This window comes from Gobius niger, assembly GCF_951799975.1.
Source record: "Gobius niger genome assembly, chromosome: 8".
Classification (NCBI taxonomy): domain Eukaryota; kingdom Metazoa; phylum Chordata; class Actinopteri; order Gobiiformes; family Gobiidae; genus Gobius; species Gobius niger.
The window spans coordinates 37,565,869-37,593,618 of record NC_136859.1 but is presented as its reverse complement, the minus strand read 5'-3'; the positions used below and the strand labels follow the sequence as shown (position 1 = coordinate 37,593,618).

The 27,750-nt window shown below is 44.2% G+C and overlaps 1 long non-coding RNA gene across 1 annotated transcript in view; it reads right to left on the bottom strand.

Moving 5' to 3' along the window:
* The window catches only part of LOC306967303, a 157,978-nt gene that overhangs the window by 58,600 nt on the left and 71,628 nt on the right, over positions 1 to 27,750 (bottom strand). Inside the window, exon 2 of the long non-coding RNA XR_013793175.1 lies at positions 21,045 to 21,116. This is a non-coding gene — a long non-coding RNA (uncharacterized lncRNA). The remainder of the gene's footprint in view (positions 1 to 21,044; positions 21,117 to 27,750) is intronic.

Here is a 27,750-nt window from a genome sequence, read left to right as displayed (position 1 = left end):
TGTGTCTGTATGTGTCTGTATGTGCTGTATGTGTCTGTATGTGCTGTGTGTCTGTATGTGTCTGTATGTGTCTGTATGTGCTGTATGTGCTGTATGTGTCTGTCTGTGTCTGTATGTGTCTGTATGTGCTGTATGTGTCTGTATGTGTCTGTATGTGTCTGTATGTGTCTGTATGTGCTGTATGTGTCTGTATGTGTCTGTATGTGTCTGTATGTGTCTGTATGTGCTGTATGTGTCTGTATGTGTCTGTATGTGTCTGTATGTGCTGTATGTGTCTGTATGTGTCTGTATGTGTCTGTATGTGCTGTATGTGTCTGTATGTGTCTGTATGTGTCTGTATGTGTCTGTATGTGTCTGTATGTGTCTGTATGTATGTGTATGTGTATGTGTCTGTGTCTGTATGTGTCTGTATGTATGTGTATGTGTCTGTATGTGCTGTGTGTCTGTATGTGTCTGTATGTGTCTGTATGTGCTGTATGTGTCTGTGTGTCTGTATGTGTCTGTATGTGTCTGTATGTGCTGTATGTGTCTGTATGTGCTGTATGTGTCTGTATGTGCTGTGTGTCTGTATGTGTCTGTATGTGTCTGTATGTGCTGTATGTGTCTGTATGTGCTGTGTGTCTGTATGTGTCTGTATGTGTCTGTATGTGCTGTATGTGCTGTATGTGTCTGTCTGTGTCTGTATGTGTCTGTATGTGCTGTATGTGTCTGTATGTGTCTGTATGTGTCTGTATGTGTCTGTATGTGCTGTATGTGTCTGTATGTGTCTGTATGTGTCTGTATGTGTCTGTATGTGCTGTATGTGTCTGTATGTGTCTGTATGTGTCTGTATGTGCTGTATGTGTCTGTATGTGCTGTATGTGTCTGTATGTGTCTGTATGTGCTGTATGTGCTGTATGTGTCTGTATGTGCTGTATGTGTCTGTATGTGTCTGTGTGTGCTGTATGTGCTGTATGTGTCTGTATGTGCTGTATGTGTCTGTATGTGTCTGTATGTGTCTGTATGTGCTGTATGTGTCTGTATGTGTCTGTATGTGCTGTATGTGTCTGTATGTGTCTGTATGTGCTGTATGTGTCTGTATGTGCTGTATGTGTCTGTATGTGTCTGTGTGTGCTGTATGTGCTGTATGTGTCTGTATGTGCTGTATGTGTCTGTATGTGTCTGTATGTGTCTGTATGTGCTGTATGTGTCTGTATGTGCTGTATGTGCTGTATGTGTCTGTTTGTGCTGTATGTGTCTGTATGTGCTGTATGTGTCTGTATGTGTCTGTATGTGCTGTATGTGTCTGTATGTGTCTGTATGTGTCTGTATGTGTCTGTATGTGCTGTATGTGTCTGTATGTGCTGTATGTGCTGTATGTGTCTGTATGTGCTGTATGTGTCTGTATGTGTCTCTATGTGTCTGTATGTGTCTGTATGTGCTGTATGTGTCTGTATGTGTCTGTATGTGTCTGTATGTGTCTGTATGTGTCTGTATGTGCTGTATGTGTCTGTATGTGTCTGTATGTGTCTGTATGTGCTGTATGTGTCTGTATGTGCTGTATGTGCTGTATGTGTCTGTATGTGCTGTATGTGTCTGTATGTGCTGTATGTGTCTGTATGTGTCTGTATGTGCTGTATGTGCTGTATGTGCTGTATGTGTCTGTATGTGTCTGTATGTGTCTCTATGTGTCTGTATGTGTCTGTATGTGTCTCTATGTGTCTGTATGTGTCTGTATGTGTCTGTATGTGCTGTATGTGTCTGTATGTGTCTGTATGTGCTGTATGTGCTGTATGTGTCTGTATGTGCTGTATGTGTCTGTATGTGCTGTATGTGTCTGTATGTGTCTGTTTGTGCTGTATGTGTCTGTATGTGCTGTATGTGCTGTATGTGTCTGTATGTGTCTGTATGTGTCTGTATGTGTCTGTATGTGCTGTATGTGCTGTATGTGTCTGTATGTGCTGTATGTGCTGTATGTGTCTGTATGTGTCTGTATGTGTCTGTATGTGTCTGTATGTGTCTGTATGTGTCTCTATGTGCTGTATGTGCTGTATGTGTCTGTATGTGCTGTATGTGTCTGTATGTGTCTGTATGTGTCTGTATGTGTCTGTATGTGTCTGTATGTGTCTGTGTCTGTATGTGTCTGTATGTGTCTGTATGTGTCTGTATGTGTCTGTATGTGTCTGTATGTGTCTGTGTCTGTATGTGTCTGTATGTGTCTGTATGTGTCTGTATGTGTCTGTATGTGTCTGTATGTATGTGTATGTGTATGTGTCTGTGTCTGTATGTGTCTGTATGTATGTGTATGTGTCTGTATGTGCTGTGTGTCTGTATGTGTCTGTATGTGTCTGTATGTGCTGTATGTGTCTGTGTGTCTGTATGTGTCTGTATGTGTCTGTATGTGCTGTATGTGTCTGTATGTGCTGTATGTGTCTGTATGTGCTGTGTGTCTGTATGTGTCTGTATGTGTCTGTATGTGCTGTATGTGTCTGTATGTGCTGTGTGTCTGTATGTGTCTGTATGTGTCTGTATGTGCTGTATGTGCTGTATGTGTCTGTCTGTGTCTGTATGTGTCTGTATGTGCTGTATGTGTCTGTATGTGTCTGTATGTGTCTGTATGTGTCTGTATGTGCTGTATGTGTCTGTATGTGTCTGTATGTGTCTGTATGTGTCTGTATGTGCTGTATGTGTCTGTATGTGTCTGTATGTGTCTGTATGTGCTGTATGTGTCTGTATGTGTCTGTATGTGTCTGTATGTGCTGTATGTGTCTGTATGTGTCTGTATGTGTCTGTATGTGTCTGTATGTGTCTGTATGTGTCTGTATGTATGTGTATGTGTATGTGTCTGTGTCTGTATGTGTCTGTATGTATGTGTATGTGTCTGTATGTGCTGTGTGTCTGTATGTGTCTGTATGTGTCTGTATGTGCTGTATGTGTCTGTGTGTCTGTATGTGTCTGTATGTGTCTGTATGTGCTGTATGTGTCTGTATGTGCTGTATGTGTCTGTATGTGCTGTGTGTCTGTATGTGTCTGTATGTGTCTGTATGTGCTGTATGTGTCTGTATGTGCTGTGTGTCTGTATGTGTCTGTATGTGTCTGTATGTGCTGTATGTGCTGTATGTGTCTGTCTGTGTCTGTATGTGTCTGTATGTGCTGTATGTGTCTGTATGTGTCTGTATGTGTCTGTATGTGTCTGTATGTGCTGTATGTGTCTGTATGTGTCTGTATGTGTCTGTATGTGTCTGTATGTGCTGTATGTGTCTGTATGTGTCTGTATGTGTCTGTATGTGCTGTATGTGTCTGTATGTGTCTGTATGTGTCTGTATGTGCTGTATGTGTCTGTATGTGTCTGTATGTGTCTGTATGTGCTGTATGTGTCTGTATGTGTCTGTATGTGTCTGTATGTGCTGTATGTGTCTGTATGTGTCTGTATGTGTCTGTATGTGTCTGTATGTGTCTGTATGTGTCTGTATGTGTCTGTGTCTGTATGTGTCTGTATGTGTCTGTATGTGTCTGTATGTGTCTGTATGTATGTGTATGTGTATGTGTCTGTGTCTGTATGTATGTGTATGTGTCTGTATGTGCTGTGTGTCTGTATGTGTCTGTATGTGCTGTATGTGTCTGTATGTGTCTGTATGTGTCTGTATGTGTCTGTATGTGCTGTATGTGTCTGTATGTGTCTGTATGTGTATGTGTCTGTATGTGCTGTATGTGTCTGTATGTGTCTGTATGTGTCTGTATGTGTCTGTATGTGCTGTATGTGTCTGTATGTGTCTGTATGTGCTGTATGTGTCTGTATGTGCTGTATGTGCTGTATGTGTCTGTATGTGTCTGTATGTGTATGTGTCTGTATGTGCTGTATGTGTTTGTATGTGTCTGTATGTGCTGTATGTGCTGTATGTGTCTGTATGTGTCTGTATGTGTCTGTATGTGTCTGTATGTGTTGTATGTGTCTGTATGTGCTGTATGTGTCTGTATGTGTCTGTATGTGTCTGTATGTGCTGTATGTGTCTGTATGTGTCTGTATGTGCTGTATGTGTCTGTATGTGTCTGTATTTGTCTGTATGTGTCTGTATGTGCTGTATGTGTCTGTATGTGTCTGTATGTGCTGTATGTGTCTGTATGTGTCTGTATGTGTCTGTATGTGCTGTATGTGTCTGTATGTGTCTGTATGTGTCTGTATGTGTCTGTATGTGTCTGTATGTGCTGTATGTGCTGTATGTGCTGTATGTGTCTGTATGTGCTGTATGTGTCTGTATGTGTCTGTATGTGTCTGTATGTGCTGTATGTGTCTGTATGTGCTGTATGTGTCTGTATGTGTCTGTATGTGTCTGTATGTGTCTGTATGTGTCTGTATGTGTCTGTATGTGCTGTATGTGTCTGTATGTGTCTGTATGTGTCTGTATGTGTCTGTATGTGTCTGTATGTGTCTGTATGTGTCTGTATGTGTCTGTATGTGCTGTATGTGTCTGTATGTGCTGTATGTGTCTGTATGTGCTGTATGTGTCTGTATGTGTCTGTATGTGTCTGTATGTGCTGTATGTGTCTGTATGTGCTGTATGTGTCTGTATGTGTCTGTATGTGTCTGTATGTGCTGTATGTGCTGTATGTGTCTGTATGTGCTGTATGTGTCTGTATGTGTCTGTATGTGTCTGTATGTGTCTGTATGTGTCTGTATGTGTCTGTGTCTGTATGTGTCTGTATGTGTCTGTATGTGTCTGTATGTGTCTGTATGTGCTGTATGTGTCTGTATGTGCTGTATGTGTCTGTATGTGCTGTATGTGTCTGTATGTGTCTGTATGTGTCTGTATGTGTCTGTATGTGTCTGTATGTGTCTGTATGTGCTGTATGTGTCTGTATGTGTCTGTATGTGTCTGTATGTGCCGTATGTGTCTGTATGTGTCTGTATGTGCTGTATGTGCTGTATGTGCTGTATGTGTCTGTATGTGTCTGTATGTGTCTGTATGTGCTGTATGTGCTGTATGTGTCTGTATGTGTCTGTATGTGCTGTATGTGCTGTATGTGTCTGTATGTGCTGTATGTGTCTGTATGTGCTGTATGTGTCTGTATGTGTCTGTACGTGTCTGTATGTGCTGTATGTGTCTGTATGTGTCTGTATGTGTCTGTATGTGCTGTATGTGTCTGTACGTGTCTGTATGTGTCTGTACGTGTCTGTATGTGCTGTATGTGCTGTATGTGTCTGTATGTGTCTGTACGTGTCTGTACGTGTCTGTACGTGTCTGTACGTGCTGTATGTGTCTTTATGTGTCTGTATGTGTCTGTATGTGCTGTATGTGTCTGTATGTGTCTGTATGTGTCTGTATGTGTCTGTATGTGCTGTATGTGCTGTATGTGTCTGTATGTGTCTGTATGTGTCTGTATGTGTCTGTATGTGTCTGTATGTGCTGTATGTGTCTGTATGTGTCTGTATGTGTCTGTATGTGTCTGTATGTGTCTGTATGTGCTGTATGTGTCTGTATGTGCTGTATGTGCTGTATGTGTCTGTATGTGTCTGTATGTGCTGTATGTGTCTGTATGTGTCTGTATGTGTCTGTTTGTGCTGTATGTGTCTGTATGTGCTGTATGTGTCTGTATGTGCTGTATGTGCTGTATGTGTCTGTATGTGTCTGTATGTGTCTGTATGTGTCTGTATGTGTCTGTATGTGTCTGTATGTGCTGTATGTGCTGTATGTGTCTGTATGTGCTGTATGTGTTGTATGTGTCTGTATGTGTCTGTATGTGTCTGTATGTGTCTGTATGTGCTGTATGTGTCTGTTTGTGCTGTATGTGTCTGTATGTGCTGTATGTGTCTGTATGTGTCTGTATGTGTCTGTATGTGCTGTATGTGCTGTATGTGTCTGTATGTGCTGTATGTGTCTGTATGTGTCTCTATGTGCTGTATGTGCTGTACGTGTCTATATGTGCTGTATGTGTCTGTACGTGTCTGTACGTGTCTGTACGTGTCTGTATGTGTCTGTACGTGTCTGTACGTGTCTGTACGTGTCTGTATGTGTCTGTATGTGTCTGTATGTGCTGTATGTGTCTGTATGTGTCTGTATGTGCTGTATGTGTCTGTATGTGTCTGTATGTGTCTGTATGTATGTGTATGTGTCTGTATGTATGTGTATGTGTCTGTATGTGTCTGTATGTGTCTGTGTCTGTATGTGTCTGTATGTGTCTGTATGTGTCTGTATGTATGTGTATGTGTCTGTATGTGTCTGTATGTATGTGTATGTGTCTGTATGTGTCTGTATGTATGTGTATGTGTCTGTATGTATGTGTATGTGTCTGTATGTGTCTGTATGTGCTGTATGTGTCTGTATGTGTCTGTATGTATGTGTATGTGACCTGTTAGTCAGATTCCTCTGACCCTCAGACATGACCGTGCACGTGTGCCACATGCCTGTGTGAGCGTCCTTCATAATCAGGCCCCTGAGGGCCCATGAGAGCCCCCTGTTCAGTCAATTGCCCACAGCTGTGGCCCCCCGGTGGTGTTGGCAGCGTGGCCTGTCATCGGCGCGTGCCGTGTGACCTGCTAATTTGGAGCATATGTAGGAGCTCTGGGAGCGGGGCCTTTGACAGGACACAAACAGCAGCTGTGGCAGCTGCCCCAGAGGAAAGCTTTATTTAATTCAATTACATCTTTTGGAGATATGTAAACGAGCAGAGGAGCGGGGGCCCCTGTCCCATCTCAGACTCAGACACGAGGAGCAGGTGGCCCCAGAGAGCTCTAGAGGAGCTCCAGAGAGACAGGGGGGAGGTCTAGGAGGAGCAGCTGCTCATGAGCGCCCCCACTCTGCTGCTCAGGGAACAGCATCCTCATGTCACTGAGGAGCTTTAACACAGACTGCACTTCACACGAGCAGGAGGTCTGTGTTATTAACTCTTCTGCTGGAGGCTCATGTGGACGTCACTGGGACAGTTATGGAACTGGCAAAGATAATCATGAGGCTCAGAAGTGCAGCAGCCAGCACTCGTGCTTCAAAGTTAGACGTCCCACCTAGACCTTTCTTCCTTCAGGTACTCCGGCTTCCCAGTAAAAAACATGTACAATAGGGAACAATGTGGCGGTGGTCAGAGGGACCGTTGGCGCAGGTGTGTGCAGTTGTGCTTCTGTCAATCTACCCCAGGGGAAACTGAACCTACATATGTACCACCACCAACACTATGTGAAGCACTTTGGGCAACTTGTTTCATTGTACAAACTTCCATTCCAGTCCACCCTCTGATCAGATCATCCTTTTCAGAACTACAGACCAAAACACAAACAACTCCTCACAACAGCAGGATTGATTTATACGTTTCCCTCAGTCGGTCATTACACACCACCAGAAACCCTTTAAAACCAGCACCAGGGCTGAGCTCAGAGTGGAGCCGCTGCTCCATCCCCCTCCTGACTCTGCCACCTCTGGCCCCTGGCCCACGCACACACTTCCTCCCAGGGCCTATGAAGGAATGAGCGCACAATCCGGGCCCATTCACCCCACCACCCAGCCTCCTCGGCCCACAAACGGATCCCACACAAGTGCCCTCGAGTTGGGCCCGCTCTCCCCTGCCTCCCCCCCTTACCCCCTCCCTCCTCTGCCTGGCTCGTTCCCTGCTCCGCCGCAGCTGCCGCCTCTGGCCTCAAAAGCCTCCCGCGTTAAATTAACTCCTCGCTCTGGAAAGGGAGCAAAGGTTGCCGGCGTGTAGTGGCTTTTCTCGCGCGCATCAATGACGTTATGATTAGCCATTTAAGCTGCCGACAATGACCGCCGAGTGCCGCCTGAATGGCCCTCGGCGTCAGGGAGGAGCGGGAGGGCGGGGGCGCGGGAGAGTCACGGTGCCGCCGGGAGCACGCCGATTGTGGGGGAGTCAAACGGGCTGACAAACGAGAGTGATTGCCTTTTAGATCGGGCTAGTTTTTGAGTTGCAAATGGGCGACAAGTGCGTTTGGCTGGAGAGAGCGCGGCGCCGGGACAATGCCGAGGGGAACGTGTGCGGAAGGTTTGGGCAGAGCGAGGATGTGGTTAAAGAGACGTAATGTCACACGGGCAGATAAGGACATGGGGATGGACAAGCTGGAAAGAGCTGGGACACACGACGGCAGTGGTTCTCAACTGGGGGCCGCGAGCCTTTCCCGGAAAACATTTTTCTAGATTTAGGCACTGACAATGTGGAGAAACACCACCAGGTCTATTAAAGTGACATATGTGATTTTTCAGACTAAGAGGAGAGAACACGCCCCTGTCCTGTTGAATCTAGAGTTCAAATCCAGCCCCTCTCCTGTAATGTGCATATGACACACATGACACATTATTGCAAAAAACACAATTCTATTTAAGATTTTGTTTTGACCCTTTTTTGTAATTTTCACTTCCTTATTGGACACTGACAGGAAGTGATAAAGGCAAACCATTTTACACTGTTGCCGTGCCAACAGTATTAAGTCAATGAGAAATGAGTCAAACTGCTCTGGAGCTTTACCTTTATCTGTGTCACGTCCTGTCAGTCGCATAAAAACAAAAATAACTTTTCTGCCCAAAATCCATCCATCCATTTTCTTCCGCTTTATCCGGGCCGGGTCGCGGGGGCAGCAGTCTCAGCACAGACGCCCAGACCTCCCGATCCACACACACCTCCTCCAGCTGTTCTGACCCCGAGGCCACACCTCCTCCAGCTGTTCTGGAGGGACCCGAGGCCACACCAGGCCAGCTCGGAGACATAGTCCCTCCAGTGTGTCCTGGGTCTTCCATGAGGCCTTGTCCCAATAGGACATGCCTGGAACACCTCCCGAGGGACAGATGCCCCAGCCTCCTCAGCTGCTCCTTTCGATGTAAAGGAGCAGTGACTCTACTCCGAGCTCCAAGCCCAGCCACCCTGAGAAGGAAACTCCTTTCAGCCGCTTGTATCCGCGATACTGGCCAACATTTCTTCATTAATTTGCTGCTTCACTGAAATAAAATGATAATTTTCTGACTTACAACTGATGTTCTCCATCTACATAGTCATGTTGTCAAATACATTAAAACCTGTCATATGTACTTTAAGGCCATAAATGGTATGGCTCTGATCTATCCCAAATATGACTTAGACTTGTAAAATGATATGTGAAATATTGTAATTTCCTCAATAATAAGCCAAACCGTCAAAATAATAATATATAAAAATATATATATTTATTATTTCATTATTTTAAAGGTCCTATATCATGCAAAATCGACTTTTTAGAGCTTTTAGCCATGTTGTTATGCTATTTCCTTATCAAAAACACCCCCAGAGTGGTTTGTGGTTTGCAGCTCTCAGCACTCTTTCTGAGCAGCTGCTCCGCCCTCTCCTGGTGAACGACTGACCTGCTCAGTTGTGACGTCACAGCGGAACGGAAGTGCTCGACGTCTGTAAAGTAATGTCTTAATTCTATGCTTACGGACGGATTTTAATTTGTAAAACAGCGTTTTCATTATTTCTGTCGTAAGAAAGAAAAAATAAAATAAAAAGGATGTGCCCGAGGTGCTTCCAGGTCAGCTGTGGCCAAAACAAACACCCCTGAGCGTCTGAACAGATCAGTCATGTTTGTGCTGCAGCTGAAGATGGAGCTCGTTATAACTGGACACACCTGTTCTTTATTCTTAACTAACGATAATGTCACGGAGAAAAAGAAGCGCGTTTGGCTACGAGGACTTTATTCAACCCTTCTAAAGAAGAGGCCACTCGTCAGGAGTTGTTTTTTTCTCCGGGATTCAGCGACTATCAGCAAAATATTGTTTTTCTGTGACTGTCACTGATGGATGTTTGGTGAACCTTCGCCAGAATCAAAGTGGATTAACTTTTATAACCAACGCGAGTCCCATAATGTAAACAGCGATGGACCAGAGCGGTGAGTCAATCCAAACGCGGGTTAGCTTGTGTGTTAGCATATTAGCTTGTGTGTGTTAGCCATTTATGAAGCTGTGTTGCAGATGTCAACTCCGTATAACTGCATCGTGAAGTATCTTCACTTATTGCTGTTTATTTATTTTACGGTAAAGTATGTGCGGAGAGAGGGGGCGGAGTTAACTGAATCGAAGCGTTGTGTCTTCCGGGTTTGAAAAATACCTCCAGAAAACACTTATATTTATCACAAAAATGAGTGCTCCATAGTGGTAGAGGTACAATATATCATATACATGCCTATACTTAACTTTGGAATGGCTAAAATAGCAGGATATAGATCCTTTAACAGACTTAAATAGTGATTCTACACCTTTGCTGCACATAATATTTGTATTCCACCAGTTGAGAACCACTGCTTTAGTTTTTCTTACTGCATAGTTTCTTTTAATTATGATACAATGTTTATTTGATCTGTCGTCTGTTCATCACTGTTCACATCAGTCCCTTGACATATGTCATGTTTTGTTTTTGTTCCGTTTCAGTGTCTAAATGTTTGGTGCCGCCCTTTGAGGACACTCCTGTTGTGATGTTGGGCGACACAAAACCATTGATTTACTAAACAATGTTTTTTTGGGGAAAGTAGAGTATTTGCATTGTACAGAGCCAGTACATTCTTTATTTGGGTCATTATTCTGGGGTAGTGGTGGGTCCCGCAGCCAGGCCAGTTGAGAACCACAGGATATGACCATTTCAAAACCTGATGACGCCAAAAAAGCAGCTCAGGCAAACAGCCCCATACCAGTACTTCAGTCAGCACAATACAGTCACTTCCGAGCGTTACTTGATGTGATAAATGAAGCTAAAGGCAGCATCGTTCCGAAACAGTTTGGCTCTGTCAGAAACTGCGCCCGTTTTACAACAAAAAGAACATTGAATTGGTAATAATAAACACACAACATGCTCACTCATCTTGATTTAGATTGTACAGCTTTCCTCAACCGCATAACTGGCTGCGAGTTTGTTGTTTACATTGGAAGGGCCGCCGTGTTGTTGTTTGGGAGGCGAGGGCGAGCATTTTCTCTCTCGATTCCTCTCTTTATAGGAGAAAAACTGACCCCAGATCAGCAAAGACAGGCCGTTTTCACACAGGCTAGTTCGGTTGACCTAAAGGGACCTTCGGCCTGAGAGCGGCACTTTAGGGTCAGTGTGTCCAGCCACAGCACAGCCGGGTGTGGTGTGAACACGGCGGACCTCGGGCCGAGCTACTCTCGCTTTGACGCGTCTTTTTCAAGTGAAGAAAGAATGACTACGCTGCATGAGGACGTGTGGATTACTGCCCTGACGAGGCAAAACGGATCAACTTTAAACTTTCCTCTTCATGAGCCGATTACAGTGCATTTCTCCTCGCTTCACGTTTATAAACCTAACTGTGTTTAACCACGATCGGGGATGTGTGCACGTACGGGCGCGCATGTCGATGCATTGACAGGTCGATGCCCGTTGTCATGGGGATAAGTTTGTTGAGCAGCTGATGGTGGATGTTTGGTGCGAGCGTGTGTGAACACAGACTGAACTCACGTTGAGTAAATGCAGTTGGAACTGGCCGGTCTCGGGCCGGTCTCGGGCCGGTCTCGGGCCGGTCTCGGGCCGGTCTCGGGCCGGTCTCGGGCCGGTCTCGGATCGTCCTACAAAGCGCTCCAACATGTGTGACAGCGGCCATAGGCTTCTGTTTGTGTTCATGGGAAACACGTGTGTCCCGATTGGTCAACAGTGTCATGTGATCACTGTCGGCACAACACAGGTCAGTGCTGCAGGTACAAGCCTTCTGGAACTGGTTTATAGTCTATTAACATGTAAACTTACCCATGGAAAAAAAAGAATCATTTTTACAATAACGCACTGATTTCGCCACAGATTTATTTGGGAAATTGTCATTTTCTCAGATTGTTGCACAATATCTCCACATCAGTAGCTCTTAATGACTTCCAGTTCCAGCCCTGGACTGGACAATACTTTCAAGTTTTTTTTCTTTACAGTTATTTAATATCTAATCCCTAACCTGATCAATTTTACAGATTGTTCCACTCATAAACAGCTTATAACAAGATCCTAACAAATCCCCTCTGAAGTCTTTGTAACTAATACGTCACACAATAAAACCATACATTTAAACCTGGCTCCATCCATTATTTAGATTTAATCGTTAGAAATAAGGGAAATTTGGAATGTTTTTAGGCATAAAAGGCCTTATTTTTATATTATATATGATATATTTTTTAACAAAATAAGGGAAAACTTGCAGTACATTTTTTCTCATATTTATGACAATAATCTACAGCAAACGTTTCCAATTGATATCTCTACTTTTGAAAAGTTTCTGTATTTACCTGCAGCGTTTGTGTGACGTATTCCTGGTGGAAGTGTGACCCGAGGAGTGGCTAACGTTAGCTGCTTTGTCCGAACACGGTTAGTTCCACAAAACTCTGTTTGTGGTTGAAATGAAGCTGGGAAAAGTTGTTCTTGTGAACTTAGAACTTCTTAGTCGTTAGTGCTGCTGTTCTGATAGAGAAATGAAATTGTCACTGGCCGCTGTATTGTGTGTGTTCTCTTAAATCAGCCCACACCTCTGTCCCTTCAGCATGGGCCTTTGATATCCTGTGACTGGGCTCTGTTCACGTCTTTCTGCCGCCCACATCACACGTTTGGGACACAGTCGCTGACCCTCCACGCGACGAGACACAACTCTGTGACTGTCTTCAACTCGTCATGACGTGGGAAGACTCACTGAAAACAAACTATAGCCAAAAAAGGCTCTGGGTGCACCCGAAAAGTGCCAAACCGAATGTGCGTCAGCGTCCGCCATGATGACAAGCGTCCGGATAGCGGTGTCAGTGAGAAAGGAGCCTGTATGCTAACTATCATAGCTACGTTAGCATAGGGACCTCTGGTGGTTCCTCACCGGAGAGTAGGAGCTCTGCATCGCTGTTTTACAGAGTAAATGTTCTAAAGGCAGTTTGTGCTGTTGCTTTCACTGTGTTAATGCAGCATCTTCCCCTGAGGATGAACCAAAGGACAGGGTTTGCTCAGAGTATGTTTTATTTCTGTGATGAAGCTGTGGCTGTGGAAGGAAAATCTGAAGCTGCTTTTTTAATCATCGTATGTTTTCTGTGTGGCTTCATATCATTATTGTCGTTCATGTTTGAGTCATTAAAGTCAGTAAATGGTAAATGGACTCAACTTATACAATTGGGTGAGGACGGTCGGATCGGGCAAATGTTGCAGACGCTAGTTCACTAACTGCAGAGGGATCTAATGGTTGACCCTATCACGTGATCACGTGAGGTCACTTAATAAACTTCCAGTCTGCCTTGTGATCAGATAATTCTTTTAGCGTTTTTGAGTGCCAAAATAGAAATAGATTTTTTTCATAACGAAACTAGACACTCTAATACACCTTATGTATGATTATGGTAGCTCTGTGATGAACAGAAGTGAAATAAATGAAAATCAAAAACGGCTTCCCAAAGATCGAAACAGGTTAGATTTGAACTTTTTTTTTTAAATGGTTAAAATTGGTCCAAGGACGGCTGAGAAACATCCTGTTAAAGTCTTCAATCCGAGAACCAGGCTGTTTAAATGCACACGAGATAAAAAGTGATCGATGACGCGTTTTGAACAATGTTGTCATTGAAACAGAGATATTTAGACAGTCTTCCCATAACATTAGTGCCTGTAGAGGAGAGAGGAGTTCATCAGAGAGGAGAGTGTTTCATAAAAGACACATTATCTCCGTTTCAGAAAAAAAATCTGTGATTTTCATTAAAACTAGCCTCTGTTTAGCTTAGATTTCTCAGGAACCGAGGCACGTAGAATTAAACTGTTTTCACCTACGGAGAGCTTAGAGTCTCACCTTTCAATCGAGCCGTAGCCTGTGTCCACAGCTATAACATAGAATACGCTGTGGTGCGACAAATATTATGAAAAATTGTCTGGATTGTTAGCACTCGACAGCTAAATCCCCAAAACAGCGCGGCCTCAATGTGTTAAGAACTAAAGACAGCAACACAAACTCCTGACAACATCCCTACAACAGCAGTATTTATTTAGATGCCCTATTGATAGACCTCATCACGTGATAAGGGGATAGGAGCTAGGATCAGGACATAGGAGCTATTATTGGAGGAATTTGGAAGTGGACTTTAGTCATTTTCTTCAACGTGAGCGCACAGAGCCTCCCATTTGTTGACGTGACATGGAATGACCCAAAAGGCAGTGAGGCCATGCGAGTAGGAAAGTTAAAGTGGATCTGACTGAAGTTTTACTCCCGTACCTGTAAGTCAAACGTCAAACTGCTGACCGCGTCTTCCACTCTGGTAATTACCCCCGTCCCTCCCCCCGTCTCCGCCATTGTGCTTTCCTGTAACTCCGCCATTACACACATTAAATTATTAAGCGTCCGTATCAAAAAACGAGACCCCAGCGCGCCGCCGTTTTGTTGCTCGCGCGGTTCCTGTGATCTCGGGCGCCCATTACTTATTAAAGGCCTTTTCGGGTTGCTCAGACGCCTAATGACGCGCTCTTCCTGTTTACCGGGCCCTCCGCGCCGAGGGAGTTCAAGGAAGCCGCCGCAAAAATGACTCTTTATTGGCTCAGATGGAATAATTAGGATAAAAAGGATATTAATTAAACCAGTATTTGAGCGGAGTGTTTACTTAGCCGAGCAGAGGGGTTTGTATTGGCTCGTGTTTAAGGGTAATGTTTCCAAAGGCGACGGCGAACTCCTTACGCAACGCGGCGCCACGTCTGTCCACATCCGTAACTTTGTCAAAGCGCTGACAGTACGCACTTCTGCACGAGGAGGGAAAACAGCTACACAGGGGCATGGAGTTTGTTCACTTGTGTCCACGCTTTCATCTCGTCTCGCGTCCATTACTGCCATTCTGTTTGTAGTGTGTAGTCCTGACTTTCCAGGCGCTGCGTGGTCAGGCCGGTCAGTGCATCGCTGACCTTTTGTCCCCACACAGTCTCCTGCAGATCATGACCATGGATTTACGGACGTGTTTCCCCACACACTTTGACCCGTGCAGCAAAGGTTTCAACGTGGCAGTCGTGAAACACTGAAGAAGATCGTGAGACAATATTTTATACATTTAATATTATATATCATGTGATGTATGTTTGATTGGATACTCTCTAAGCTGAGGGTCTTTTATGTCTCACCTCACACAATACAGACCATTCACACTCACATGTTGTTGCCCACGAGGAAGATTGACGCACAAACAAAGGTTCGTACCAGAGGTTGCGTTAAAACGATTCATCATTTATTTCTTTTTTTGAAGGCCGTCCTTCATTTTGACAGATTGAAAATCAAGTGAACGTGTGTGCGTGGCAAAGCACCGCTGCGACACCCTTGTGGAGCCACCGCCACACGCTTTTGCCTTCTGTGTGTGTTTCTTCAACAGTTCGTACATGATGCACGCTCACACCGTGGACAGAGAGAGGACAGAGGTGCTGTAAGAGGTCACAGACCAAACACTTTATACGCACAAACATCTAAATGTTGCCTTGTTGTCCACAGTGTTCCTGCTAATAAGGAGCTCCAATCTGCATTTCTGTCAGAGAGCCTTAATATAGGCGAGTAATGAATAAGTCGTCCGCCTTAGAGACTTTAACGCACGAGTTTAACACATTTTTGCTGCAAAAATCATGTTCAGATATATAGATAGCTCGTCTCCATGGAGATGTTCACTAAAGTCAGTAGATTTTGAGATTTACATAGGCTAGGTCCTCAACCAAATCCATTCTTTGATTATTCACTGCAGTAATAGCCCAAAATGTTACGCAGTGTCCCTTTAAGCTCCACTCACCCTGCAATATCTGCTTGTTCATAAATAATAGGTCCAGTATAAACCCGTTTAAACGTCTAAGTCATGCATATGTGAGATGAATGATGAAAAGAGCTCCTGGTGGGTGTTTTAAGACCCTGTCCGTCAAAATGACAGATCAGAAAGATCCCTAAACCACTGGTTTGATCCAAAGTTTGTGGTTCACTCTTTGCTCCAGGAATATGAGGCGGTGTCGGTCCAGACCAAGGCCTGGTCCAGTGTAATCTGAAAGCCAAAGTGATGTAGATGCGCGGATGAGCAAAAGCAGAAGAGGCCGATGCATTACGAGTGGCATTTTCCCAACATTTGTCACATTACTTTGACATCATGACATTCGTGATGTTGGTGGAGGAGGATTTTGGACAAAACGTGGAGGTGGCAGCAGAGCGTGTCCTTTCATGATGATTAGAGGTGATTCAGTGAGAGAGCGTTCTTACAGCACTGTTTTCTCTCTCTCTAGTTAGATTTAGATTTATCTATAATAATTTGTGCCTTTAATCGTAACATAGCCGTCGCCTGAAGCCTCTGCCCTGAATCATCACATTCCATCCACATTCATGATCCTTGGTTACAAATGTAAATAAAGAGCAATGTCCTGTTGAATAGAGGCCTCATCTATCAAACGCAAATTCGCTCCTGAGGAAATTATAGATTTTATTGAAAACACCGTAAGCCCAAGGGCTGAAAGTTCTTTGCACAAACAGACTTTTCGGCGGCGCCGCGCTCTGAAGTGGGCGAAACAGGTCTTGGCTCCAGTTAAACGGGTGACTTGTTTTCTTCACAAGATAAGTTACGGGGAAAGAACAGGAAATATTGTCACAAAACAGCAGCTGGCTCTGATGGAGACCACAAAACCAACTCTCAGGTTGACCTCACTGACTGAGCTCATCCGGAGGCTCCCCCATTTTATTCCAATACGCTGCAGGTCCGCCCCGATCTGAATCTGGTTGCCTTCACTTGATTGGATGGAAAAGATGCCCACAGACTGCGCCTGCACAAGAGGTTAACAATAAAATAGTCTCATTCTCACTACGATCAGACTCACAGATGGAGCTGCCTTCCCTCCATGGCGGCCGCAGCAGCGCCGAGAGAGCACGGCGAACGCAGCTTCACCCGTGATTTAAAACCTTCTTTTCTGGCTTTGACATCTGCGTGTTAGTGCGACACGTTTCACAAACAGAGCCGTGGAAGTGTGCAGGCCGAGAACACACCCCGTCCTCCGCTCACGAGGGAAACACACACGCGGCCCTTTGTTATCATTGTCCCGGCAGTTATCAGATTTAAATAATGTCACAGTCAGTTACACGCCACTTAACCACGAGCAAACAGGCTCCGACAGAGGCCCCCAGCCCACGACAGGACGCCATGGAAACAAACCGGCGGGATTTGAATATTTGAATACGGATCTCGAGATAAAACAACTGCGGTGAGTCTAATGACTGGAGCTGGGCACCATTAGACAATAGCAGTAAAAAAAACACTTTAGATAATACTGGTAAAATTACATCTTGATGCTGTTGGTCATCAGATGTTGATGAAAAAGCTGTGTGTGGGGAGAAATTGGGGGGAAAAGTGGAAAACATTGGAGAAAAAGTGGAAAAAATTGGTCATTACTTTCATGCCCAACATTTTGCAAAAATAACTGTTGGTTTTTCAGAGTTTTTATTTGAACTTGTCAGATCAGGGTCGTGCACAAAGTCGCTAACTGGAACTACTACTCACATATTTGTTTTAAGGTTAGTTAAAGCCAAAATCTTCAAAAAAAGAAAAACTTTGAGCCTTTAATCAAATCAAGAGCCTGTGAAGAACAGTGACTCCCGTTCATGTGTTTGAGTGAAAGCTGGTGAGGAGCACATGTGTCCCAGGCCTCCCTCACGTCCACAGGGCGATGCTCCAGAGGCGGCTCTCGGCCCGTCACCTGAGGGGCCTGCGCGACGGGCCCCGTCTCCGAGCCTCGGGGACAGAAGGCGGGGCTCGGCGGGGCTCGGCGGGCGGCCAGGGAGCTGATGAAACGGAGAGATGGGGTAATGAAGGCATGGCCCGTGGCTTCCGCGGCTCCGCCATATGTTTCGCCGAATACAAATGGGACCCCCAGTTCAAACAAGTTCCTCTTCTGCAGCGCTGGAAAGGGGGGGCGGGGCTTGTGCTCAGCCAACCAAAACTGAGCAGGTCAAAGCGACGATCATCAGGAGGCCAGGGGAGGCACAAACACTCTATCTTTGTTACATCTCCTGTTACTTTTAGGTGAGTTTGGTTGTGAGAAGATTCTCAGAGTGATCTCCACTGTCACATTGACATGAGGCGCCGCTGAACCGGGCTCTGCTGACTTTACTGACGGGACACTGTCACGGCGTGGACTTCGTTTACCTGTGAACGAGGTGAACAAACAAATCCTCCTCGCTTCAATCTCTCTCGTCACCAACGCCCTGTTTATCCAGGTCTTGGAAATGTTAAATCCTTTATAAAAACAACAGTAAATCTTTCTGAAGTTTCCCTGTTTGTCAAGTAGCAACAAAAGAACTGAGCACTTCCTGTTGGGCTTTCAAAGTAAAAGCGAGGGCGTTTGTTGTAAAAGGTACGGCATAAAAGAGGTTCTGAAACATACATGGAAAGAACAAAACAAAAGTGCTTTCACCCCTGCAGGTTGTTTGTTTGTTTGTTTGTTTGTTTGTTTGTTTGTTTGTTTGTTTGTTTGTTTGTTTGTTTGTTTGTTTGTTTGTTTGTTTGTTTGTTTGGTTGGTTGGTTGGTTGGTTGGTTGGTTTATGTTAATACAATTAGTAATTTGAGTTTGAGCCACGACTAACATTCTAAATGAGTATTTGTAATAAAACATAAATAACTGAATCAGGTCCAGGACCTTTGACCTTTAACTTATGATTGATCAAATGTTATAATCATGGATTAATCGATCACTAAGGGCTGAACAGACAGAGCACTTTATTACAAACTACAAACTGCACTTTTCACATAGACATGTGTATTCATGTGTTAATGAAATGTCGGCCTAGTATTGATAATGAACATAATGACATTAAAATGACATTCGGTCTTGATAAAATGTCTTATATTTAGACTCTTTTTATCTCCTGTTTTTCTCCAGGAAAAGACAAAAGAAGCGTCGTCTCAAATGATTTGCCGTGATTTCTCCGATATTCAAATGCCATTAGAAGACTAAACAGCCTAATTTGTGTGGCCTCTGTGTATAAATAGGCGGCAGATGAAAAGTTGATGGTGTTTACGTGGATCCTCGTGGGCTGAGCCGGTGAAGCGCTTCGCTCCGAGCTCCTCAGCCCCAAACAGCCACATCAAAGAGCCGCAATGTTAAATAATGATAAAGATGATTACACGCTCTTACAGTGGCGCCGCCGGCCCCGAGCTAACCCACATGTGCCACCCAGACGACCTGGAAAAGTTTGTCACAGTCGATCCAGCGACGCGGGGAGAGGGGAACGGAAAAGAAACGTTCAACGCATTCATGTTTGTTTCTCATGAAGTGTAAGTGTTGTATTTCAATCAGAGGAAACGTCCTGAAGGTCTGTCATCAACCATTCAAGCCCTGCCTGAACCCAGCACATTGTCTCCAGTTTGGCTTTACCCAAATCTAAAAGCTTCTCGGAAAAAGCATCAAAACAGAGACAAAAACAGAAATATGACATAAGAGACACAAAACACTGGAAAGTCTTGTTTCAAAAGTGCTTGAAATATAGATTTTGATGCAGGTTTGACTCGTCTTGAAATAAAACTGTCAATGGAACTGGACAGATTTTTCTTGTCTTTGACTATTTTGTCTCATTTCAAGGTTTTTTTTGTCTTATTTTAAGCGTTCATTTCTCTCATTTTAGGCAAATTGATGCTGTTCCATTAGCAAACTGTATCAAAATCAGCATTACAGTGTATATTTATATTCAAGTACAATTCAAGCTATTTTTCTAAGATAAGATGGCATTTTTTCTAGAAATCAACGAAAGAACTGAAGAACAAAATAGGTGTTAAAAAAGCAACAAAAAACAAACAAAAATGTAACATGAAAGTTGTAGAAGAGTTACAAAAATGTGATGAAAAAAGCGATGAAAAAGAAGTTTAAAAAGTGATGACAACACGGCCAGAAGTCCAACTGGAGAAAATGCGCTCGGTCAAGTCTGGGATAAACCGGACAAATGAAGCCTCGGCGTTAACTCGACCTGGGAGACCGATTTCAGCATCACCTCTAGCCAATGAGCACTTCCGAGAGGGCCACAACCTCCACCTCAGCCATCAGCGTAAGAGCTGCACCCCAGTAGCAGCCAATCATCGCCCTCGGTCCTGCTTTTAAGCCTCTAGCAATCATGGTTCGTTCACTTCCCAGCTGTGCTGCGACCCACCTCCGCCCCATCACCACCTCTTTCGTGCACACATACCACCACCAGTGTCCAGGCTCCGGGGGAAGACATCCCTAACCCCAATCTGATCATCCATACTGACTTTCATACATCGATGTTACCACCGGGGTCTGATCGGCAAAAAACGATTATTCTCTTAATAAATCTTCCTTTTTTATTTTTATTTTTGTTTTATTTTTTATTGCAAAAAGTGCATATTTTACAAATGTGCAGAGAGGACACAATACATTTAAAGAAAAGAAAAAAAAGAAAAAAGAAAAAGAAAAGAGACAAAACAACACACATATGACATAAGCCAGTAGACTATTTTAAGCTACAATTCGTACCATTAGTGCCGCTGTCACTACAAACGCCACAACTACTACCACCACCACTGCCACCATCCACACCACCGCCACCTTCCGTACCCAAACGCCGCTGCCGCACCACCATAACCACCACCATCGCTATCACTACCACTACCACCACTACCACCATCCACACATCCACAATAAATCTTCCTAATCGCTGCTTTTGTCTGTCTGAGTCTGTCCAGGTTGAAATGCTTTTTAGCCTCGTAATCCTTCACAGGGATGAGTTCAGAGGCGACTTGCTCAACAATTAGCTGCGATTTGATTTAAAAAAGACTATAATTAGCAGATAAATGTTCTTTACACATGTCTGCTTTTACAACACACTGAATAACCAAACAGATCTCAACCTCTTAAAGGAACAGGCCACCGTTTTTACATATATGTTCTTACCTGAGCTTAGACGAGTTCATTTGTACCCGTCTGGAACAAATGAACTCGTCTTAGTAAATCCACATTGTTAGATTTTGTGTAATTATACTTTGTAGTGGAACACTTCATGTAATCATATTTAAATCGGGAAACGTGGAAGAGCTTGGTAGCTTCTATCTTCACCTGGTTTGGAGCTACAGAGGAGGAGAGGCTAAATGCTAACGCCGTCTGCGCTGTGTTTACATGACTGAGGACATGCGTGAAGACCAGACAGGTACACATGAACTCGTCTAAGCTCAGGTAGGAACATATCTCTGTATGTTAAAACAGTGGCCTGTTCCTTTAACCCCGAGTGCATTTACAGCTTCACCCAAATCTAAAAGGTAAAAGGCATAGGCCAGAGTAGCACCTCATTTGAAAGCTAAGACCTACAAAACTCCTCTAAATGGAGCTTTTTCCTCGCGTTGTCGTCCCTTTCCTTTTTTTCATTTTCATCACACATTTTTTGCATTTTTTTGTCGCCTTTGTATCGATTGTTTTTTTGCCAGGTTTTTTTTGCTCTTTTGTTGCATTTTCATCCTCATTTTCATGGAATGTTTGTGTTTTTGTCACACATTTTTGTCACTTTTTTATTGCTTTTTCATCACGTTTTTGCCGCTCTCATGTTTTCATTACATGTTAATGTTGCATTACTGTTTTACAAAATGTATTTATCACATCTCATTAACCGAGTGCATCTTCTCCAGTTCAGCTTTACCCAAATCTAAAAGGTTACAGCCTATAGGTCCGAGCAACAGCTTATTTGAAAGCAACAAAACTCCTCTAAAGAGATCTTTTTTCCTGCTTGTTGCCACCTTTGTCGTCACTTTGCCATTTTCTTTTTTTTCATTGCTTTCTTGCCACGTTTTTGTTACATTTTTGTCGTTCTTTTTTTGTGTGTTTTTGTCACACATCTTCTTGTTTATCATGTTTTTTGTCACTCTTTTGTTGCGTTTTCGCCTTCGTTTTAGTCACGTTATTGCCTCTTTTTCATGCTTTTTTTTCTCATGTTTTTGTAGCTCTTTTACTGTTTTCACTCTTTTTTTCCTGAAGCTTTTGTTTGGTGAGGCCGCGCTGGAGAGACTGTGCTTGGTCCCGAGGTTCAGACACATGGGCTCTGTTCTGCTCCGTCACACAGGCCTCGCTCCGGGTTGTTTTTGTGCCGTTTTGTAAAGTAATAAGTTCACTACGTTCTGTATCTGTGAGATAAAACCACCAACGCTTAAACACATTTGTAAAATAAAAACAGAGATGATTGAAATTATCAGATAAAAAGCTCTTTTTGGTTTTGGGCCCAGTGTGAGCTGTGATCCAAGCTGCAACACCGCCCTCTGCTGGCAAACAGGTGAACAACAGACAGCAGCAGGATTATTTTCCCACACTCACATGATCTCCACTTTAACCCAGTGCATTTTCTCCAGTTCGGCTTCACCCAAATCTAAAAGCTTCTCCATTGAAGAGCCTGGTCAGTGAACACCTCAACTGAACTTCCTCGTTGGGTTGTCACCACGTTTTAATCACATTTTTAAACGTTTTTACGCTTTTTTGTTTAAGATTTTTTAATAGTTTTTTGTGGCTTTTTTTGGTCACATTTCCGTAATTTTTTGTGGCTTTTATGTTGCTTTTTCCTCACTCAAACTTAGTTATGTTATTGTCTCTGCTTTGTCGTGTTAAGTTAACGTTTCTAATGCTCTTTTGCTCCTTTCGTCACTATTATAACAGGTTTTTTCTTCAGATTTGGGTAAAGCTGAACTGGAGAAAATGCGCTCGGTTCAGGTGGGGGTTAAGAGGTTATAAACTGGACTGAATGATGAGGCCTACTGTCATGAGAAGGTGCTCATGACTTGTTGGGTGAGTTTGTTTAATGTGGGACATTTTTTCAACTTAAAACTATTTTATGATCATTTTTTATGGTACATATTGTTCTTGTTATATTTAAAATGGCTGTCGAGGGCCACCACAAAAATGGTTAATAAAAAAAATCAATCTTTGTTGCTTGTTCCTCATGTTTTAGCTGGTAAAGTGGTCATTCTTATCTGACTTGTTTTCTCCTCATTGTCAATAGTTCCGCCAAAAACAAAGCAGTGCACCTTGTCGTCCACCAGAGGGCAGCACATGAACACTGATCCTGGGCTTTAGCTCCGAGCCATCACACTGCTGTGAGTTAGAGTGAGGGGTCCCTCTAACCCAGGGGTTTGGGGTTGGTGTCTACTGCCATTGTGTGCTTTAGTTGGGCCACACATAACCGTTCGTCCTTGACCCCCGGTATGTTTTGGTGAGATGTGACTGACGAAGTGATTATTGTGGATCTTCAGTTTCATTTGAAGACCTTTTTTAAACTCCTGAATACAGAGACTGGTGCTCTCATAATAATAATAGTAATAATAATAATAATAATGATAATGATAATGATGATAATAATAACAAGAATGATAATAAAAATAATGATAATAAAACTATAAAGCTGTTAGCATGATCCCGCTCAATGTATTTTCCCTATAGCCGTTAGCACTAGCCTGCTGAATGAATTTTACTTGTAGCCGTTAGCATTGGCCATCAAACATCACGAATTATGAACGATCCAGATGTTTTCAGCTGCTGTCAACCATTGGTGATGTCAAAGGAAATCATTAATGGACGGACATTAGCCTGAAAAAGTGTCCTCTGAGTGAAATGCTAACTCATGTTCAGTTCAGTTACTCTTTGTGGCTCAGATACACATCCAATGGCCACTAAACATAATCTAAGATGTTCATGATAAAGAAACCACAGAAATGATTTAATACATATTATAGTATTGCGCCTGACTTCCCTATTCATTTGTATTGTAATGGAAGGAACTACACGCACACACACACACACACACACACAAGAGCGCGTCTCTAAACGGGCCGCTACACCCCCGCCCCGCCCGCATTGGGAATACCCCGCGGACCGCGTGTTTAGAGCGCGGTTGACTTTACCAACACCCTCTCCCCGGTGCGTTCATTTCAAAGGCCCGTCCTGGTGGAGCTGTGGACTAATTGGGTGCTTTTTACCACACACACACACACACACACACACACACACACACGCACACACACACACACGCACACATACATAATGCATGAGGCGAAAGTGGACCTCCGAGGGTTTGGGGCCGTCCACAGAGAATAGATTAAGAGTAAAGAGTGGTAATGTTTGTGAAAGTCGTCTTGATCGTTCCCCATACAAACACGTGTGGCGCCTCACAGCACGGTCCCGGGTTCGAATCCCAGAGCACGTGTGGCCATCAGAGCAAGCATGTTTGCACTTAAAAGACTCATTACAGCACAAATTAGTAACAAGCACCAGTTTACTTGAAATATGAGCTTTTGGCTGCCTGCCGTCACCACCTGTGAGCTGTGTTTTACTCACGTACACTCGGAGCCTCCAGCACATCGTGAGAGCAGCGGAGAAGGTCTGCGGAGCTCCTCTCCCCCCCATGAAGGACATGTACTCCACCATCACACAGTCTCTTCAGGGAGGAGACTGCGGAATCCACGGGCCAGGTCCAGTCGACTGAAGAACAGTTTTATCCACCAGGCTATCAGGAAGCTGAACTCCCTCCCTTCCCTGCCCTCCCTTCTTCCACTCCGTACTCCCCCCCCCGCTCCACAACATCAATGTATTGACAAATAAATCTCTTTGAATCATTTATTCAGAAACTACAAGGCCTTAGCTTTCAAATGAGACGTTGCCCCAGCCTATAAGCTGGAAACAAAAATGTGACAAAAAAGCATCAACATAGAGAAAGGAGAAAAGCGATGAAAAAAGCATTAAAAACACTACAAAACGACAAAAGAGCACATGACACATGACAAAAACCAACACTAATACAATAAAAAAGCAACAAAACAAAACAGAAAGCGTCTGAACTGGACTTGGCTGCAGTCTGTCACGTGTTGGTTTGTGCCGTATGATTTGTGACGTGTTGAACTCCTATGTTTAACTGACATGTCACGACACAGTTCAGGAATAACCATTGTTTTTGCTCCGGCGCCCAAAGCACCTGCAATTACCGAGAGGCGTGTGTTCAGCCCGAGCAACAACAACACTGTGTGCTGAATCAGCTCGTCCACACGTCACAATGTGTGTGTCTCCAAGTGGGCCGCGTGCTCTTAGTTTGACGTGTTTGGGTCGACGGATGTGGGTTTTTCTAAGGCCGATGCCGATATGCACCATGGGTATAATCCTGTGCTGCTTCTTAACGTGTCAGTGTTGAACTGTGACCGCAGGGGGCGCTGTATGAGGGGCATAGGGCTGATTTATTCACTTCAGAGGGAGCTCATTTCACAGACAAACATCTGCAGATTGGTAGTACGTCTCTTTCTCTTATGGTTCTGAAATGATAAGCAACATAGAAAATATAAAATACAACCAAGGTGTAACTACCTCAGTGAACCTGGCCCCTCATCATACTTAAATTTATATATTGTGCTGTTTGTGCTGGTTCCGTCTTTGAACTATTTATTTACTATTTACTGTAGAGCTTTGAGGCGTGCGTGCACGTCAGTGGCAACACGCATGCAAAAAAGAATCAATTATATCTAAAAAACCATCGACATATTTTGAATATAAAATTACATTTAAAGGGGTCCAGCTTCAATCGGGTCAAACACGTGGTCACCGTCATGTTTCTGCTCTGAGGCCGGGGACGCTGTGGGAGAGACTTTCACTGAGCTCTTTCCAATGGAAGTCGCTCTCACCTACGGTTCCAGATATCGGCCGATATTGTAGAATACTCATATATCGGCCTGATGTATCGGCTTACTTTAGGCCACCGTTGTGATTAACATAGCGGGCACATACAGACGACTGAATGAACACGAGTTCAAGGGGATTCATGCAATAAAAAATGATGTTAAAAGAAGTAGCTACTAGTACTGTTTGTTGAGCATCAAATACAGTAAATAAATCAAAACATGTACATTAGGTCTGTCCCTCACCTCCTTTGACTGGCACTCGTCTTGTATGTAGGACTTGTTTTACCTTCATTCGCAGCACTTTGTTGGATAGTGCGTCAAAATGAACTAAACCAGCCAACCACTGTGCCACCACGCCGCCTGTAGACTCAAGTACACATGTGAACACTGGGACGGGTGGATGGGCCTCTGAACACTGGGAAGGGTGGACGGGCCTCTGAACACTGGGAAGGGTGGATGGGCCTCTGAACACTGGGAAGGGTGGATGGGCCTCTGAACACTGGGAAGGGTGGATGGGCCTCTGAACACTGGGAAGGGTGGATGGGCCTCTGAACACTGGGAAGGGTGGACGGGCCTCTGAACACTGGGAAGGGTGGATGGGCCTCTGAACACTGGGAAGGGTGGAAGGGCCTCTGAACACTGGGAAGGGTGGAAGGGCCTCTGAACACTGGGAAGGGTGGACGGGCCTCTGAACACTGGGAAGGGTGGAAGGGCCTCTGAACACTGGGAAGGGTGGAAGGGCCTCTGAACACTGGGAAGGGTGGACGGGCCTCTGAACACTGGGACGGGTGGATGGGCCTCTGAACACTGGGAAGGGTGGACGGGCCTCTGAACACTGGGAAGGGTGGATGGGCCTCTGAACACTGGGAAGGGTGGATGGGCCTCTGAACACTGGGAAGGGTGGATGGGCCTCTGAACACTGGGAAGGGTGGACGGGCCTCTGAACACTGGGAAGGGTGGATGGGCCTCTGAACACTGGGAAGGGTGGAAGGGCCTCTGAACACTGGGAAGGGTGGAAGGGCCTCTGAACACTGGGACGGGTGGATGGGCCTCTGAACACTGGGAAGGGTGGAAGGGCCTCTGAACACTGGGACGGGTGGACGGGCCTCTGAACGGGCTCTTGCAGCTGTGTGGACGTGTCATGGCCTGTTGGACTCTGGCCCGGGCTCCGGTGTGTCGTCAGACGGCCATTATCCTGCACCTCACACAGCTGCACATCATCGCTATCCCATAATACACTACAAAGGCTTGACAATAGTCCAAGATTAAGCCTCTCCGTTAGAAGAGTTTATCTTATTCAAGCAACGTGTGTGAGTCATGAGATTCTCGGCGGGTTTTTCTGGTGAGCACAAATTTAGCTTCGATTCAAAAACAATCAAGCTTAGAAATGAAAATGTTTGAATTAATGGAACCATTGTTTATATAGCAATATTCATGTCCTTTTTTTATGTACTGTCAAAATCCTGTGTCAGTGTCCCAGTGGGGCCCCTCTGCTGTGGGGCCGCAGTCCCTCTGATGCCTGTGTCAGCTCCGCCCCTGCTCCTGCTCCAGAGCTTACTTCAGTCCAAACTTTAGCTCCTGCTCTTCTGCTTTTGTCGCCTTTACATTGGGCTGAAACAGACGAAATACTGAGTGAAACAAGCAGATATTGCAACAGTCTCAATCAAAAGTTTAAGACTAGTTGAAAAACATGGAATAAACTCACATTTTGCATGGTTGGATCGTAACAGGGTTCAGGACATTATGACAGTAATATATGTTATAACAGAAAATGCCACTGAATCCACACTTTTGCCCAGATCTGACCTTTAAAAAGACATGTGGTCTTACACTTTAGACCAGCTGCAAAAACTATTTCAGTTTAGTTGTTGTGTTCAATGAAAGGTTTACTCAGTTTAGTTTTTGTCTCACTCCAATTTCTTCCTGTTGCATATTGAAGTTTTACTCTGAACCTTGTTAGATCCAACCATGCAAAATTGTCTTAAAGCTTTGATCGGGACTGCATCGTCGAGCCTGTGATCGTACTGTTTCCTTTCGCCTCCGCAAACTCAGCATAATTCTATCTAACCACAAAACTGAAAATATGAGGCCGATTATCGTCAAATAAAAACGGTCTAAAAGCGAGAGCAATTGTGCCCCGTCGCGAGAACCAGGGACACAAGTCGA